Source organism: Alligator mississippiensis, chromosome 5 (genome assembly GCF_030867095.1).
Source record: "Alligator mississippiensis isolate rAllMis1 chromosome 5, rAllMis1, whole genome shotgun sequence".
NCBI classification, from domain to species: domain Eukaryota; kingdom Metazoa; phylum Chordata; order Crocodylia; family Alligatoridae; genus Alligator; species Alligator mississippiensis.
The window spans coordinates 112,975,349-112,994,532 of record NC_081828.1 but is presented as its reverse complement, the minus strand read 5'-3'; positions in this window follow the sequence as shown (position 1 = coordinate 112,994,532).

Sequence of the window (19,184 nt, the reverse complement as noted above, 5' to 3'; positions counted from 1 at the left end):
ACAGATTTTGGGGGGGTTTATTAGTGATTTTATTTTTATTTTTTTATCAGGGAAAACCAGCATCCCTGATTATGACTGAAGTCATTGATCTCTCAAAACCTTCTATCTGCTTTATACATGTAAAGAAAATATACTCAAGTCAAATCAAGTAAAGCACATATAAAAGGATTTGAAACATTAGGGAAAAGACTGGATAAATCAGCTCATATAAGAAATGATCCAAAGCAAGTGATCCATCTTAAAGATTTGAAAAGGTTAGGTTAGTACTTGTTTTCATTTTCCACCTCCATGCAGCTCTATCTTGTTTCTTATTGGTTTTCAAAATGGAAGTGTTATACATTAATAAAATCTGTTCCTGCAAAACTTCAAGCCTATCTTTTCAAAACCAGGGAGCACAGATGATTCAAATAAGATTTTGATAAGCATCAGAGCTTCTTAGTATTCCTGAACCAGACTTGAGCTTCTGAACATAAGATTCATTTATCTGTCACTCAAGAACATGTCATTGTTTTTAAAAATATCGTATAAAAAGTACTATTTCTTTTCAGCCTTGGTATAATAGATCTTCAGCTTAACTGGAAATACCAGTAAATATATGACAGTTTGTGTTAATGCAGCAAACATCTCTATTCCTCTGAATCTTCAGTCACATGTCATTTCCACTTACAAGGAACAGCAAAACTTTATTTTATCTATGTTCTTTTTATTATACTACAAGCGTTCATCCCTCTTTCCCTATATTCAGGACCTCAAAAATACTATTTTTTCTTCCAGTAACTTCTAGTTGTAAAAAAACCCCAACAATTTAAATTGAAAGTGTTATAACTGTTAGTTTAGTAACCGTGCCATACAACTAAAATGTCAATGATAATTACAACCACGTGAATATTTGGGGGGGTGGGGGGGAGTTTAAGTTTGCTTGTCAAAAATTAAAAAAAGACAAATTTAAAAAAGGTTTGAAGTTGCCCTAAAGCTATTTTTTTTTTTCAGCTACCACTGTGGTGATGATGATACTTCTGTTACAATAATAACTACTACTTTTGGGTCAAACAAAGATTTTGTCTGATTCTGACTAAAACACACAAACAAAAACAAACAACCTATCTTGCTTTGCTTCTGGGAAGGTACTTTTATTTTTATTTCTTTTGACAATTTAGAAATGCAATCATGGAACCATTTTTTTTTTTAAGTCATTAAAAAAGTCAAAAATAACTATTTTCACTTCTGGATTATTTTTTCAGGTTTTCCTTCTTTCAAAACTTATCTATATTTGGCTTGAATTTATGAATAGTTTCAGTCCTCCTAAAGCTGTATTTTTTTTGAGTCAATAAAATATTCAAACAGGAAGTCCTCGTGATCAACAGAGCATGATTCAGTAACTAATTGAATTCTTATTTTTTGTAGACCTGAGTCATGACTAGTAATTCTGCAATTAAGAGAGAATCAAGAAGAGGGTGTGCAGCCTTGACACTTTGTTTTCCTGACATGTTGTGCTAATGTATCAGAAGCCTCAATTTTGAACAATCTTTACTTCATGCTGGGTCTGTCAGTCAAGATGAGTTGTGTTAAATTATCTGGAAGTTCTGTGTCATGGACAAGTGTTTACATACAGATGAGGAAGGAACGAGAAAAAAAAAAACCCTATGGGAAACGTGGTGTGTGTATGTGTCTATTTGTGTTTTAAAGACAGGTATGTTCAGTAAGAAATTCCTTGCTTATTAGTAAATATTAAACAACAGAAAAATCAAGGGATGAAAACAATGAAAAGCTGATGTCACTGATGAACTCAGTTCCCCTCTGCTTGAAAATATAACTATGTTCCCCACACACATTGTATGTTAAGGTACTTGCCATAGTTAGATCTGCTATGTATGTACACTGGTTTATGTATTGGTGCATAGCATGATTTCTCAACCTAAAGATCAGAGATAGATCTCAGGGGTTGCTAGCTGGAGTGGTAGAGAAGCCCTGGCCTTGGAAAAGGTTAGGATTAGTTTTGTCCAGGAACGGTATTTTCTATTTCATGAAGAATTTTAACTTTTTAGTTTCCCTTTTTGAAGCAAACAAAACCCAGATATATGAACAAAAACATCATGGAAAGGAAAGGTGAGAAATAGTTCATTTATGGAGAACTGAAACAGAATTTTCCAACTTGCCATAGGAAGCTTGGAAGTCTTGACACAGAAACAGCCTATTATATAAACTATGATGAATTGGGAAGTCTAAGAGCTAAGCAGGCAGGCAGGAGACAAGATGGGAATGAACACCAGCCTGCCTTCAGGGTTTTCATCCAAAGTTTTAGTTTTATTAAATCCAAGTTTTGCAACACACAACTGTTCTGTTTGACCGGCTTTGATCAGAAAATGTTTGACCAGCTTTCTTGTCAGTATTCCTCTTTGTTTACTGCTATGTTGCCTATGCTCTGTTAATCATTTCCTATTACTGGAGTGTATGTGTATGCCCTATTCCACTACTACAAAAGTAACAAAATGCCCTTTGTCTCTTCCCATGTGCTTCATTTCTTTGGGCAGGAGACAGCTCCTTCCACTTCCTGAGAATATAGTCACAGGAAGGAAGATTAACTCTTCCCAATTTTCTTTCTCCACCCTGCCCACATCTTCTGTTAAGTTTAAGAGTATTCTGGGCTGTTAAGGACCCTTGAAAGGGAGGGACTGAGGAGTCTGCTCATAAATCTCCTGACGCTTCTGCTTCACACAGAAACATTTTGAGCCTTCAACTGCTTTTTGTTTCCTTACCCTTTGTTGCAAGGTCAAAGTTACACAAATTGAGTGGTGGTAGATGTTGCCTCAATACCTGCCTGACAGAACAAAGGAGGAAATGTCTCCATTTAGTGTCTGAATCCAAGTGATCCAAACAGCATGTAAAAGACATTTATTTCATACAATACTGATGAAAAAGCAAGTGTAATATTCCAAAGATTTGGATATATCTATAACTGAAAACAGAACCATCCCTAGGGGTGTCCAGGGCCCAGGGCATATCAGCTTGGTCACGGCCGGTGGGTGGAGGTGGAGATCACCTGCAGAAGCAGGCAGCAGTGGTGGTGGTGGCAAGGTCGGGTGGGGTAGTAACCATCTGAAGAAGCTGCCACTAGCCATGGCATCAGGGCCATGGCAGGGCCTGTATGGCACTGTCTGTGGGGCTCTCCAAAGTGCAGGTCCTGGGTGGTCCCCTCATTTGCCGCCCCTCCCTTTCCACCCCGGACAGCCCTGACTGCAAAATATATTAGAAAGAAGTTTTTATATTTTTAAGTAAATTATAAATCAGAGGAAGCTGGTGTCATAGCCCGTCACAGCTGAAGTCACAGCCTTTCTTCTTGCTACTTCATCAGTAGAGTACATGCCTATCACAGAGGAATTTCATATAATTGCCTACACAAATCTATGCGTTCTGCTCATTATGGAAAAGGATTTGGGAGTCTTGGTAGATCACAGATTGCAGTGAGGTACAGCCACTCAAAAGACCAATATGGTTTTGGGATGCATCAACAGAAGCATAAGGTGCAAGACACAGGAGGTGATACTGCCTCTCTGTTTGATGCTACTCAGGCCTCACCTGCAGTACTGTGTACAGTTCTGGGCTGCACATTTTTTAAAGGGCATAGAGAAGTTAGAGAGGGTCCAGAGGTGGGCAACAAAGATGATAAAGGGCTTGGAAAGCAAGCCATGAGAAGAGGCTGAAGGAGCTAAGCATGTTTAGCTTATGGAAAAGGTGCTTAAGAAGGGACATGATAGCAGTCTTCAAATAATTGAAGGGCTGCCAGAGATAAGGGGGAAAACACTTTTTCTCTCATCACAGAGAGGAGGGTACAGACCAATGGCTTGAAGTTTCAGCAAATTAAGTTTAGATTAGATATCAGAAAAATGTCTTTACTGTTAGGCTAGTGAGGCACTGCAATAGACTGCATGGAAAAAATGTGGACTCTCCATCACTCGAGGTGTTCAAGAAGAGGCTTGACAACCACTGGTTGAGAATGATCTAGGTGTAACTATGCCTATGTTTTACTATGGGTATTTCCAATGCTTCTGGGCTTTGTTTGTTGCCCCTGCTCCCCTCTCCTCACTTTCTGATACATGTGTCAGGGTGTTTTTAAGCCTTCCTCAGGCGTTGTGTATAAGACACAGCCAAGGCTGGAGATTTTGACTGGAGTATGCCAATGCTCCTGCTGAGACCAACCCCTCCTGGCTAGAGGATGTTGCTCCTTTGGTCAGGGTCAGACCAATCACCATATCTGGTGTCAGGAAATAATTTTATCCCATGGCTAGATTGGTATGGACTGTGGGGTTTTTGCCTTCCTCTGTAGGGATCTACCTGGGATCTCTTGAGCATATATTAACTATTTCATAGAAGCAAGATATTAGCTATTATTTTTCCTCTAGTTTACCTGCTACAAGCTAGGGTGTTAAGTCTGTGTTGTGTAAGGGTTGATGGTAGTCTTATGCAGAACATAGATTATGATTTGTTTAGGATGGTTTGGATAGTGATGATCCTGCCTCAGGTAGGGGGTTGGACTTCATGACCTTTGGAGTTATCTTCCAGCCATACTTGTCTGTAATTCGATGATTTAGACTTTAGTTACATGAACATTTTCAGCTAAAGGAACTACTCATCTGTGTACATATCTGCAGGACTTCAGGTCCCCAGTTATTTAATTACAAAAAATCGTGTGCATCATACATTTAATCCATTAGTAAAACAACCTTTCTTTCAATATACTGGTAATGGCTAAGCTGGTCTCTATCTAGACTCTAATTAGAACGTACCTAAGCATGTGTATAGGCACCCTAAATGAAATTGTTAGCGAATAGAAATCAACATAGCTTCAAGTGGGGTGTATAGATTTACAGCACTTTGACAGACCACATTTTAATGCAATGGACTAAATAGACAAAAGGGCACAGAAGCCTTTATGCCACCTTTAGATATCACTGGGCATGTCTGCACATGCAATGAAATTCACTGTGGCCCTGCACACATATGACCATGTGCCCATTGAGAACAAATTTGCTCCCGATGAGAGTATTTCAGTCCAGGGCTACTCCTGCCCTGCAGCAGCTGTGGGAGCTTCAGGAACCCTCAGATGCCAGTCCCGGAGTTGGCAGGGGTCACGAAGGCTGGCCCCAATCTCTATGGTGTGGAAGAGAGCTGCCTGGTAGCCAGGACCCTGGGATGCAGCTGCCCAGTAATGGGAATAGATCTTTCAGCCAAGTGGAGAATGGGATGTGTCCTGATCTTCATTTGGCTGGGAGGTAGCTGCCCACCCAGCTGAGACAACTCTCCCCACCCCTTGTGGCCACCTATTGTCTAGACTGACCGGGAACAGTATGTCCCTGGTTAGCATGTAAATGCTGCACTTAGGCACTTTAGTTTAATGCACCAACTTCTAGTACCTGTATTTACAGGTTTAGGTTAGATTAGATAAGCCTAATGTACAATAATGCATTTTGTGTAGATGCAACCATTGTTATCTTCAAAACCACATCATCCTTAAAATCCTACAGGTGGGTATGCATACAATCATCTTTGTCAGTGGTCTCCAACCTTTTTATGGTGAAGATCACTTTTTGTAAGTAAAGGTAACGACAGAATCTACCACTCCCTCCCCCCCCCCCCCCAGCCCCTCTCCCTGGCCCCTGACCCTCTCCCCGACCCCACCATGCCCTGCCCCCTCCACCTCCCTGACAACCCACCTAGGCTCTGTCTCCACTCCCCAAGCCTGGCCCAGGTGGCAGGGGGCATGGTTTAGCCCAGCCACATGTGTCCTGCCACTCCCGATCATGGAGCCTCTGACAGACTAAAATTGATTGTCAGAGGCTCCACAATTGATCAACTGGTTGGTGACCACTGACCTACATCCTTCACACTAAATAACTGCCTGGTGCCCAAACCATGATGGGATTCTCAAACAAGGAATATCTGTGCCTTTCTTATCTGATCAGGATTTTGTGTGTGTTTCTATTTTAATAGCCTAATAGAATACTTTGCTAAAGTATGGAGCACTGATATTTGAGTACCAAATTTTCCATATTAGGAGCAGTGATAAATGTCCTAGTCTCCCACATGCTAGAAGGGTGTACTAATCACTAAATTATAGGGTTTTCAGGGCAAGTCTGTTCTGATTTATATGAAGTAGACAATAGATACTTGAACTCTAGTCTCTCCTACATTGTAGGCTGGTGCCCTAACCACTGAGCTATAAAGCTAATCCCTCATTTTTTTGTAGCTCAATGGACATTAAAAGTGGAATAGCTTTTACAGGAAAAATTGAAGGATACTCAGCAACAGGTACATATTGCTACTCTGAATCAGACAGGATGGGGATTTGATAGAAGAACTTCTGTTTCCCAGGACAATATTTCAGCTACTGAGCTACTGGTTATCATATAGCTCTACTTTCTGATGTCTCAGGCATCTCCACACTGAACTCATGTTGAATCCTGGTTTTAGGCACTTCACTCTCTCTTTTGTATAAGCAGCTGAGGTACCTACCTTGGGGTTGGAGACTCTACACATGGGGTTAGCATTGGCAGGGAAAAAAAAAAATGCTCTGGGTGGGGTAGGGGAGGCTAGGGCCAGCACCTGGGCTGGCCCCAGCAGCCTTACCTGGGGACCTGGGGATCTCCTAGGGATCCTCTGGTGGCTATCCAGACATGCAGACCATCCACGCTACCACATGCACCACTCTGCTTTATTCTGGTGTGGGCTTTTTTTACACCAGAATCCCCTACTGTCAAAAACCCCACCATGCTGCAAATTAGCAGCATGGTGAACACCTGCATGTGCAGTGCATATGGTTTGCAATGCTACAGAACCAACTGCAGTGCTACAAAGTGCACATGTGTGCTTGTTTGAATGCACCCATAAATGCTTCAGGGATTTAGGTTGTAGCCGTGTTGGTCTAAGGACCTTTCTAAAGGCCTGAATTTCTGTCCAGAAAAATACCCTAATAAAATACTTCAATGTGGAGAACTAGAAGAATTCTTCTGACGCCTGCGCCTCAAAGAATATTTCCACGACCAAACTGAACCCACTCCCAACAACAACTCATCCTCTGACAACAATCAAGAAAAGATCAATGCCAAAAAACCCCAAAAAACCCATCAGATTGGACACCTCGCAGTGGACGAAACCCTAACCTTGACCGCTACATTGACTGCTTCAGGGAAAGAATGAACAATGAAATAATCAGCAACACACGCCATCACAGCAACCTCTCTCTACCAGAGAAAAAGGCCATAGAATCTCTAAGATCTAACCACCAAATAGTAATAAAACCAGCAGATAATGGAGAAGCCATAGTCATCCTAAACTGTGAGGATTACATAAAGGAAGCCAAGAGACAGCTCTCAGACACCACCTACTACAAAGAACTACAAGAAGATCCTACTCCCCTTTTCACCAAAAAACCCCCCAAAACTCTACAATACCATCAAATCATTTCCATCAAGATTACAAGAAAAACTACAGACCTTGATCCCCCCACTACCTAACCCGGGGACTTTTTACATGCTCCCTAAAATCCACAAACAAGGGAGCCCTGGCAGACCTATCATATCCAACCATGGGACCCTAACTGAGGAAATATCAGGTTTCGTTGAATCCATCCTAAAACCGCTTTTCACCCACAGAGCAAGTTTTGTCCAAGACACCACAGACTTGCTACGGAAGCTTAAAAACATAGACCACCTTCCCAGCAACACACTTCTAGCCACCATGGACATTACCAGCCTATATACCAACATCCCACACCAGGATGGCATCCACGCCTGCCTTACATATCTACAGGAACAAGATTACAACCCAGAATACAGACCCAAAGATATTACTGAGCTTATACACTTCATCCTCACACACAACAATTTCACTATTAATAATCAACACTTCCTCCAGATGATGGGAACAGCTATGGGCACTAAAATGGCCCCACAGTATGCCAACCTTTTTATGAGCCACCTGGAAGAAGACTTCCTCAAGAACTGCACCATCAAGCCCTTATTATACCTAAGGTACATCGATGACATCTTCATCATTTGGAGTCAGAACCTGCAATCTCTGATTGAGTTCCATCAGAAATTCAACAGTCACCATCCCTCCATCCGATTTTCTTTAGAATACTCCAGCACCAACATCTCCTTTTTAGACACAATGATTAGTATCCAGAAGGGTAAAATGCAGACCACAGTATACAAGAAACCCACAGACCAACATACATATCTGCACAGAACCAGCAATCACCCGAAACACACCAAAAAAGCTGGGATATACAGCCAAGCCCTCAGATACCACCGCACCTGTACTGAAGAGAACACCCGGGATTGCCACCTTATCAATCTTGAAAAGGCCAGCAAGGACACTCCTCCAGAGAGGTAGATTGCACGTTTGAAAGAGCCACCTGGATACCACGTGATGAACTGCTGCAGTACAGAAGAAAAACACCCACAAATCGCACACCGCTGGTTATGACCTATCACCCCTCCCTTGAACCTGTACGGAAAATCCTCAAAAAATTGCAACCCATACTAGGCAGAGACCCTAATCTTAAAAAGATCTTCCCAGAGCCACCCATCCTAGCCTTCAGACAAGCACCGAACCTCGCCAACCTCATCACCAGAAGCAAACTTCCTCAAGCCCAGAACACACTGAAATGATCCAGACCGTGCCAGGACAAGAAATGCAAAACCTGCCAGCACGTCTCCACCACCCCCACTATTACTACACCCCACAACAGAGCCATCAGCATCCCAGGATCTTACAGCTGCACCTCCAGGAATGTAGTATACCTCATCCAATGCACCAAATGCCCAGATGGAAGATATGTAGGAGAAACCAAACAACAACTGTGCACCAGTATGAACGCGCACCAGAAATCTATCAAAGACAGAATCACCCAATTACCCAATTGGGGCACATTTCTCACAGGAGGGCCACTCTCTCTCCAATCTCTCAGTCCTGATCCTCAAGGGAAACTTACACAGCACTTCCCAGAGACAAGCCTATGAGCTCCATTTCATCAACCTGCTGAATACTAGAGATCATGGACTAAACATAGACACTGGATTTTTGATACATTATAATCTGAATTTTGATTACATTATAATCTTCCTGGCAACTGACTCCCCAGCCCAGCCCAGCCTCTGGCTTGTTTACTTTTCATTCCATCCAGGAAGAGCACACACCAACTGCTGCAGCTTCCTTAGCCTGACGAAGGGTTTTTGAACCCGAAAGCTTGCTTAATAACTATTCTCCAACCATTTGGTTTGGTCTAATAAAAGATATCAAATTCACCCAAGGAACCTTGTCTGCCCATAAATGCTTCAAGTTCACTGATAATGAATTGGATTTAGGCATTTAAGTCCATGCCAACATGGTAAACTTATAGTATCCAGTAGAAGTAGTTTCCAGTATGACATGTTGCTCTAGGTAGGCTACCCTTTAAATCTGACACATGTAGGATGTGTCCTTTTGGTACTTCAGGCAGGTTGGTTTTATACTACTAAGTGGCTCAACACCAAAGGGACCTCTCCCAGTCTAATTTTTCTGCCTGTGGTGCTACACAGACATGGTTACATTGCTTCCAATTTAGGAGTCATCCAACCTAGAGCATCTCAGAATGCTTAAGGCTGGCATCACTGTGTCCAATAACTTTATCATGTAAACATGACCTCAAACCCATGTTCCAAAGCTATGTAGAACATTCATATGTCCACATACTTAGGACCAGAGCCTCAACAACAATATTTGGATAGATATCTAAGAACCTTTAGGATCTGATCCTAAGGTACTTTTGAAAATGTTATACGTGTTATAAAGAAAAATAATTGAGTTTTTCAGTTTGAAGTAGATCATTAACTAATGGCAGTGTTGTGCTAAAATACTACCACTGTCCTGTAATTTGTCACAGTATCACAGACCTAGTGCTTATCGAGTAAGCCTGTCTTGATATTTCAATGAACTTTCTACCCTAATTAATTTATAGTGAAAAGGTTAGTCAATCATGCGATGAGAAGATAATACAAATATTACTGTACATCAGCGTAGAACTGTTATTGTATAGTTTTATCTATGCATTATTTTTAACGTGAAAATGCTTACATATAAATGCTACATATACTAACAGTAATTAATTATACAGTCAGTTAAGATATCACCCAGAAGTCCAATATTATTTTAAAAAGCTCTAGTATATTCCACTAATCAAAGCAAGAAATAGACTTTACTCCGATCCACCCATACTCAAAGCTCTCCCATAAGTCCATTTAAAATTGATGTCTTTTGCAAAATATTCAGAAGGTGAAAAAAATCTATGATGAAGGAGAAGAGTCTATTAGCTTTCAAATTTGGCCTTGAGACCATTTGTGATAATCAACTCTGCATGTACCAATTAATGAACTTGTGTGACATTATAACTCCTACAAATTTAATTTAGTGGAAAGGTTTTTTTCTTGATTAATGTGTTTTATATACTGTGGATTAATCAAGTTAAAACGTATGCTATGTTAATTAAACAGTCATCTATCATATATGGTACGTATCACATACTGTAACAGAATCCAGTTCCCTTGATGCAATCAGAGGTCTGGTCTTTTTTATGTGTCTTTCATATGCGTCTCATTTTGTCAGATGTCTGATTTTTGATAGTATCAGCTTGCAGCAAAGAGAAGCACTACTTGTTTGTAAACTGCTGTGCATCTTGTACTTGTTGTCGTTGAAGAGTTGATGGGCTATTTGTGTTCTGTGTGATATTCTTGCCACATATCCTAAGAATATAGGAAGTTCTGTAATCTATATCTTTTCCTTAAAACTGTATTTTGCTTTTTCATGCATCAAAGTTCATTTCTAGTTTACTAAGGAATATCTACATGGAAAGGAATTATACATATGTTCCTAAGGCATATTAAGTATGATTTTAATTCTGTTTGAAGATTTTATTTTCAGTAAAATCAATGTCTAGAAGTTCTTTTCAGTTCTGTATGTCTTTGGACAGGGGTGGGCAATTATTTCAGGTGGAGGGCCGCTTACTGAGTTTTGGCAAGCTGTCAAAGTCCACATGGGTATCCCTGCCCCTTAACAGGTGCCCCACCCCCTGGTTGACATCTTGAGACCAGAAGTCCTGTCCCCCAACGCCTGACCTCTGCCACTAGAAGTCTCTCCCCTTGTCTCCAGAAGTACTCCTTGCCGCAAGGGGGTTTGTCATCTCAAAACCAGAAAAATACCAAATTAGATTCTTAAAAAACAAAAAACGGAACCAAAAAAAAAAAATCAAATATCTACTACAACATTCATTAATTTGTTTAAAACAAAATATTTTGGCCCTGATTTACTTGTGTTTGTATATTGTATATAGAGGTGATTGTATAATAACTTAAAATGAAATCTTACTCTTGTATATTGGGGGGAGGGGGACTGTGTCTAGGGTTTGTGTGGGGTGTGTACGTGGGATATGGGAGCATGTGTATGTGGATATGTGGGATATGGGGGGGTGTGGCATGTCATGGTGTAGTGTGGGTGCCTACAGTCCCTGCCACCAGCGGCAGCAGCAAGCTGTGAAGCCTCAAGGCGGGCAGAGCCCTACCAGCACTCCTGCCAGCCCTGACTCAACACTCCTGCTGGCCTTGGCCCCTGGGCACTGACATGGGCCCCAAGCTCCTGCCTGCCACTTCCCCCACCCCTTCTACTGCCACTTCTCTACCTTCCTGCTCACCACTGCCACCACTTCCCTGCCCGTCCCCTTGCCGGCTGCTCTGGCATCATGCAGTTCCTGGCTGCACAGCAGGTTCTTCAGAATGCAGCAGGAGCTGGCCTGGCCCAGCTGGCAGCACACAGAGACCAACTGGAAATTGCGGGAGCTGATGCCCAGAGCCCACACTCATGGGGGGCATGTAGCCCCCAATCTACCCCCCAAAAATGTACCCCCCAGCTGCAAGCAGACCTGGATAGGTTGGATAAGTGGGCAGAAAACAACATAATGCAATTTAACAAGGAGAAATGCAAAGTGCTGCACCTAGGGAGGAAAAATGTCCAGCATACCTACTGCCTAGGGAATGACTTGCTGGGTGGCACGGAAGTGGAAAGGGATCTTGGAGTCCTAGTGGACTCCAAGATGAACATGAGCCGGCAGTGTGACAAAGCCATCAGAAAAGCTAATGGCACTTTGTCGTGCATCAACAGATGCATGACGAATAGATCCAAGGAGGTGATACTTCCCCTCTATCGGGTGCTGGTCAGACCGCAGTTGGAGTACTGCGTGCAATTCTGGGCACCACACTTCAAGAGGGATGAGGATAACCTGGAGAGGGTCCAGAGAAGGGCCACTCGTATGGTTAAGGGCTTGCAGGCCAAGCCCTATGAGGAGAGACTAGAGAACCCGGACCTTTTCAGCCTCCGCAAGAGAAGGTTGAGAGGTGACCTTGTGGCTGCCTATAAGTTCATCACGGAGGCACAGAAGGGAATTGCTGAGGTTTTATTCACCAAGGTGTCCCCTGGGGTTACAAGAAATAATGGCCACAAGCTAGCAGATAGCAGATTTAGATTGGACATTAGGAAGAACTTCTTCACAGATAGAGTGGCCAGGGTCTGGAATGGGCTCCCAAGGGAGGTGGTGCTCTCCCCTACTCTGGGGGTCTTCAAGAGGAGGTTAGATGAGTATCTAGCTGGGGTCATCTAGACCCAGCACTCTTTCCTGCCTATGCAGGGGGTCAGACTCGATGATCTATTGAGGTCCCTTCTGGCCCTAACATCTATGAATCTATGAATCTGAGTGTGGGGTTGAGGCAGCTGCAGGTTGGGAGTGTGGGGCACTAGCTTCTGCTGCATCCTGTGATCTGGTGATGCAGCCAGAAACCACATGATGCTGCCGTGGGTAGTGGTGATGGGCAGGAAAGAGGAGAAATGGCAGTTGCAGTAGCAGCAGGGGTGAGTGGCAGTGGGTGGGAGCACGGGGCCCAAGCTTCAGAGTGCTTAAGAGATTAGTTAGTGGGACATTAAAGCTCAAGAGCATTGACAAGATGGGGGACCAGGAAGGGTGGTTGTTCCTCAAGGACACAATCCTTCAGGTGCAGAAGGAGGCAATCCCACTGTCTAGAAGAGGGGGAAAAAGGGGCCAAGAAAACATCTTACATAAACAAGGAAATTCAGGAAAGCCTAAGGGGAAAAGAGAAAAAAAAAAAAAAAAAGAGGCATACAAGCCGTGGAAGCAGGGGGTAGCTACCAAGGAGGAGTATACCTCATTTGCTCGTATTTGCAGGGAATCGGTTAGAAAGGCCAAAGCAGTATTAGAAATTAGGCCAGCAACAAAAATAAAGGACAACAAAAAGTCTTTCTTCAGGTATATAGGGAGCAAAAAGAAGGTGCCGGGAAGCACAGGACCCCTACAGGATAGACAAGGGCAGTGGGTGACAGATAGGAAGAACAAAGCAGAGCTCTTCAATGAGTTCTTTGCCTCTGTATTTTTGAACATGGATCTAGATACGTCTCCCAAATGCATTACTGACAGAAGCAGGAGGAACACCAGCCCACCAACTGAAAGTACAGAGCTAGTAAAGAGAGACTTGGAGGGGTTGGATGTGTTTAAGTCAGCAGGACTAGATGAGCTCCAACAAAGGGTGCTTAAAAAATTAGCCAGTGTCATAGCAGAGCCACTGGAATGACTGTTTGAGCACTCATGGTGCTCAGGTGAGGTCCCAGAGGACTGGAAAAGGGTCAATGTGGTCCCTGTTTTCAAGAAGGGGAGGAAGGAGCATCCAAGTAACTATAGACCAGTTAGCCTTACCTCTATCCTTGGGAAAAGCCTTGAAAAAATTATGAAGGATCATATTGGTAGGAGTCCAGTGGGTAATATAATGCTGAAGGGCAACCAGCCAGCCCCTGGCAGGGCTCAAGGCTATTGTGTACTCCATGGGCAATAATGGGAGCTCTGTAAACCTCCCCTTACAATCCTAACCCAAACTGCTAGTTAACTGTAAACATAAACATTAAGCCCTCTGCTACAATATACACCAGGGGTGGACAAACTATGGCCTGTGGGCCAGATGCAGCCCATGAGACCATTCTGTTCAGCCTGTGGGGCCCTGAGAAATTTTTAAAAAAATATTTAGTACATAATTTGTTTTGTTTTTTCCCAGTTCAAAGATAGCAAAAACCCTCTTCTCCAAAGGAATACTTCCAGGGGCAAGGGGAGAGATTTCCAGTGGCAAGGGTCAGAGGCAGGACTTCCAGTTCCACAATGGCAACCAGGGCTGGGGCACCTGTCAAGGAGTGGGGTTACCCATGCTACCCTTGACAGCTTGGCAAAACTTGCTAAGCGGCCCTACACCCAAAATAATTGCCTGCCCTGATATACACATAAAGGGATAACAGCCCTCTGTCCCTTTAAGACGGTAAACCTTCACTCACTAACACAGCATACCTCCTTCTGAGCTCCGAGACCCACTGTTCCTGCAGACAGCAAAACAGTTGGCCTAGCAACCCCAGGTGCCTCTTCTGAGCAGAAGCTCCTTCTCCTGCAGGTGCCAGAGAGAGATTCTCTTGCCTGCCCCAATCTCAGACTTGTATGCTCCCAGGGCCCTGGCCACCTCTGGTCAGCTGAGTGGTTGCAGGTGCCTGCTAATTGCTTCATTAGCCTGCTGCCCTGGTAACCTGCAACTGCTGTGCCCTGCCTAGCCTGCACTGCTCCCTGCTTTTATCTTAATGTAACAGGGAGCCCCAGGTTCTCTGTTACAATATCCTATTCAGTAATCTAATCTTTCTATATTAACTCATTAATGCTATGGGATTTTTTGATTTAAGAGTGGTTTAAGGATTATTAAAAATCAGAAAGAAAATGATTACCTTGAGTGAAATGACCAAAATGGAGGGGTTTAGAATGCTAAATTTATTTTTAAGTGATTTGGACATTGGGCCACCTAGTCTTCTTAAAATCCAGTGACACCAAGGCTCCTTAATCCTAGGTGTTTTTTTGTTAATATTATCCTTTACTAGCAACCATAGGAATAAACATTATTACCCATCCATTTGTTCTGTAAGCATGGGGCACTACGTGCGATGTCACATCATTGTACCAATGCACTATGGCGACATAGTGTCCACGGGTGTCTACATATTACCAACAGCTACTTTGACATAGACACACTCCATTATTACAGAACAAATGGATGAGAATAACAATTGTTCCTATGATTGCTAGTACTTCCTTTTGGAAATACTAAAGCATGGCACAATAACATCACCATAGGGCAACGTGTAGATGCATCCATGGAATACTATGATTTATTAAGAAGGAAAACATTGTCCCTGAAACCTGGCACCACATTTTCTCTGCCTGACTTAAATAATAATGCTGCTGATAGGGAGTTTTATCAAGCACTCTTTTTTTTTTTTTTTCTCCTTTTTGCTAAAAAAAAATGCAGCTTAGTTGAAAGCAAAACTATTCACAATTAAGGGATGCTTTTTTGTCCAGAAAGTTCTTAATTGGCAGAGGAGAACTTTCTATTTCAGTAAGTTCAGGAAAAAAACTTGAGAATCATTTTTCTTAGATCTGTTTCTGATCTTTAGGCTAAAGTACAAACATTAGTGGAGGTTAAATGTGGTTCAAAATGGCTGCAGATTTAAACTTAGCTTGTCCTGGTGCCGACCTTACACTTATAGAACCAGTCTCAGTGACCAGGAATCAATCTAAATTTGTAACTGTACAGAAGTTCCATGCACACAAACTGATCTAAAAATTGCAGAACCCAGTTTAAGATCGACCCAGATCTATGTAGTATAAAATTTATTTGATTTAGATCAAACCAGTACAGGGAACTTCTGTCCACTTTCCCTGCACAGCCTCAGGGCTGGAAAAACCCAGCCAATGCTCCCAGATCCCAGGGCTGCTCTTTTCACCACACGCTACTCGGCTACTTTTTACTCCTCCAGCCCCTTGCTCCCATCACACCCCAACCAGCCAGCTCTCTCACCCCCCTTCTCACAAGGCATTATGGATGTAGTCACTTTTGTCAGTGTTCGCTGCTGCCAGAGGTGAACAAGTTAGTGCTAGTTGTGGGGAGGGGCAAGAGGAATGGGGCTGTAAATTCACTGGGGGGGGACGGACTTTAACCCAGCTGTGGGTTGTGCCCACCCCTCCCACCCATCACGGGCTATGCCTGCGCCCTCACCCCACCTTCAGGCTGTGCCTTCCCTCCCACCCCACCCATGGGTCATACCTCTCCCTTCACCCCACCCATGGATCGTGCTTGCCCCTCACCCCTCAAAGGTTGTGCCTTTACCCCCATCCACTCACAGGTTGTACCTGCCCCCTTCACAGGTTGTGCCTTCCCCACATCCCTCACAGGTCATGCCTTCCTTCCCAACCTACCTATGGGTCATGCTAGCCTTGCCCACCCCACCCATGGGTCACAACTGCCGGCCCATGCCTCATAGGTTATGCCTTCTCTCCATCCCCCGGTAAACCCCCAGCCCCTTCACTAGCTCCCTCTATTTTGAATTATCTGATATTTAGGCAGCCATTTTGAATCAATTTAAACTCCGCCTAATGCCCCTGAATGCCTGTACTTAGAGATTAACTGATTCCAAATGTGAAGATTTGAACTCTGAAAGGAAGTGATCATTAAATGTCAAGAGTTCCTGAGTTGGAGGAAAGGAAGGCATAGGAGCAGCAAAACAAGGACACTGGACTTTACCAGGGAAGCTTTAGCTATCTCAGAGAAATAGTAAGTAAGGTTCCATGAGCAAACAAAAGAAAAAGGATTCTAAGGCCTGGCAGGTTCTATGGGACATAATATTGGAGGGTCAACATTAAGCCATGCCAACACAAAGAAAAGATAAGAATACCTGCAAGTGACCAATATAACTACACAAAGGGATTTTTAGAAGTCTGAAATCCAAGAAAAACATGTAAAGGCAATGGAAGGAACAGCATGTCATTAACAAAAGACAAAAAAGAAATAGCACAAGTATATATAGGAACAAAAATAATAATAAAAAAAGGGTGAAAAGTGACTTACAATGGGCAAGAAATGTAAAAGATAAGAAGATGAGCTCTACAAATATCACTGTGAATATAACAAAGGAAATTATCATCCTGTTGCTAAATGGAGAAGGTGATCTGAATAGAAGATGCAGCACTGCTCAATGTCTAATTTGCTTTTCCCCACACAAAAAAGAAAATGAACAAAAAAGCCGTAAGCAAAAGACTAGCTAAATAAATACAAACAAAAAGGGAGAAAGATGCAGATCTTGATGTGTAAGCAGCACATCAGGGAATGTTTGACAAACTTGAATAAAAATCACTTCAGAGTGCTGAAAAAAGTAGCTGAAGAAATTTTAAACCGTTGGCAACAGCAGTCAAAAACTCTTGGATGACAGGTAAAGTCTCAGAGGACTAGAAATGGGTAGCATACTGCCCACTTTTCAAAAAATAAGAAGAGGATCTAGAGAAAAACAGGATCACAACAAATGATATTTAGGAAAAAAAATCAATTTGTAAATATCTGGAGGAAAGGATGGTCACTAGTTGCAAACTTGGATATGTTAAGAACAAATTACATAAAACCAACTTAATTTTCTGTCTTTACAAAGTAAATGAGTCTGGTGGAGGAGGGCAATGTGGTGTACATACTATTTTAGCAAGGTTTTTGACACAATCTTGCATGACAAGAGAGAAAAGTGCAATCTAAGTGGAGTTACCACTAAGTGGATACATAATTGATGCAATAACCTCAAACAAAGTGTAACTATAAATAGGTTGAAGTCTGGCAGAAGGTCTTAGGCAAAGGTCCCTAGAAGTCTCTTCTGGGGCAAGTTCTGATCAATGTTGTTGAAAAACAGGATTAAAATCCAAAGGGGGTCTAGGAAACTTGGAGAAATGGGCAATGAACAACTAAAGAAAATTCTGCAAAGACAAATGTAATATGTTATACATATGGTAGAAAATCAAATGAACAAATACAGAAGAGGGAGGAGGGCTTCTCTAACATGTGTTGATGCAGGGGGATTGAAAACAGCTTTACAGAAAATACCGGCTAATGGGAACAAGAAAACCACTTGTCGGCGTAATGCCCCATATCCTTTTCCTTATACCTCCTGTGTCTGATCCTCTCTATTTTTAAGCCTGCAAGTAGCTTCTTTGAAGTCACTTACTACTATAGTTCTTGAAGTCTTCAAGGCATGCATATGCCTAAGTATTTCATTGGATTAGGGCCAAAATGCTCTCAGCATCTTGCAAGACTGAGCTCTAGGCCTATACTAAATGAAACTCAGCTAAGAATAGAGATACTACATTTAGAAGCTTCTCTGTTCATAAAAAATGCATACGCTTTGTCATGCATTTGACTACCTTGTCTCTGATGACCTGCAGCTCTGATGTGTTTCTATCACTGAAATTCTTCACTGAATCAGTGGATTAAGAGATTTTGACATGAAAAAGGACATCTTGGCAAGGAATGTAGAAGCAAATTAAAAAAAAGGAGAACACAGGATGGAGTCTGAAATGTTAAGTGGCTGTCACTTAGCACAAAGTTGAGGAAACCATTAACTTCTCCTTTTTGTGATGGTCCACAAGGATGGGTTTGATGGGAATTTCTATGGGGAACTGAAAATGGGCCTGCTCAATATCCATAGGTCCAGAACCAACAGAAGATTTGGAGTCTTCCTGACACACAAAGAAACTAATTGGAATCTTGTGCCTTGTTCCCTCAGGTATTAATATTATAATCTATATTATAACTAGATTGGATGAAAGTAAACTAATTCCAAAAACAAATTGTTAAATCTTTCCATAATTTTGAAAAATGGTGAGAGAGGCTTCTATGAAAATTTGTATCTTGCATTGTTCCTTCCACTGTAGGAAGAGAAACTGAAACTAGTACCTTTTCTTTCCTTCGAGAAAGTATTGCATGTGAATAGTACATCAGTCTCAAGAGATCTGTCCCCCTTTGTAAAGCAGCTTTCATTATTTCTGAGCAAACAGCTTAAGGCGTGGGCCAGCTTCTGTATTACTGTCTATGCATATTACTGAGACCCTGATCCTGGGTGGAGTTGTTTTTATAATTTATGACTAATATTAACAATAATGATGGCAATTTAAATAAAAAAACTAATGAAGTCTTGGGTGTGTTTTTTTTCTTTGTTTTTTAGTTTTGGTTTGACCAATTAAATTCAATATACTT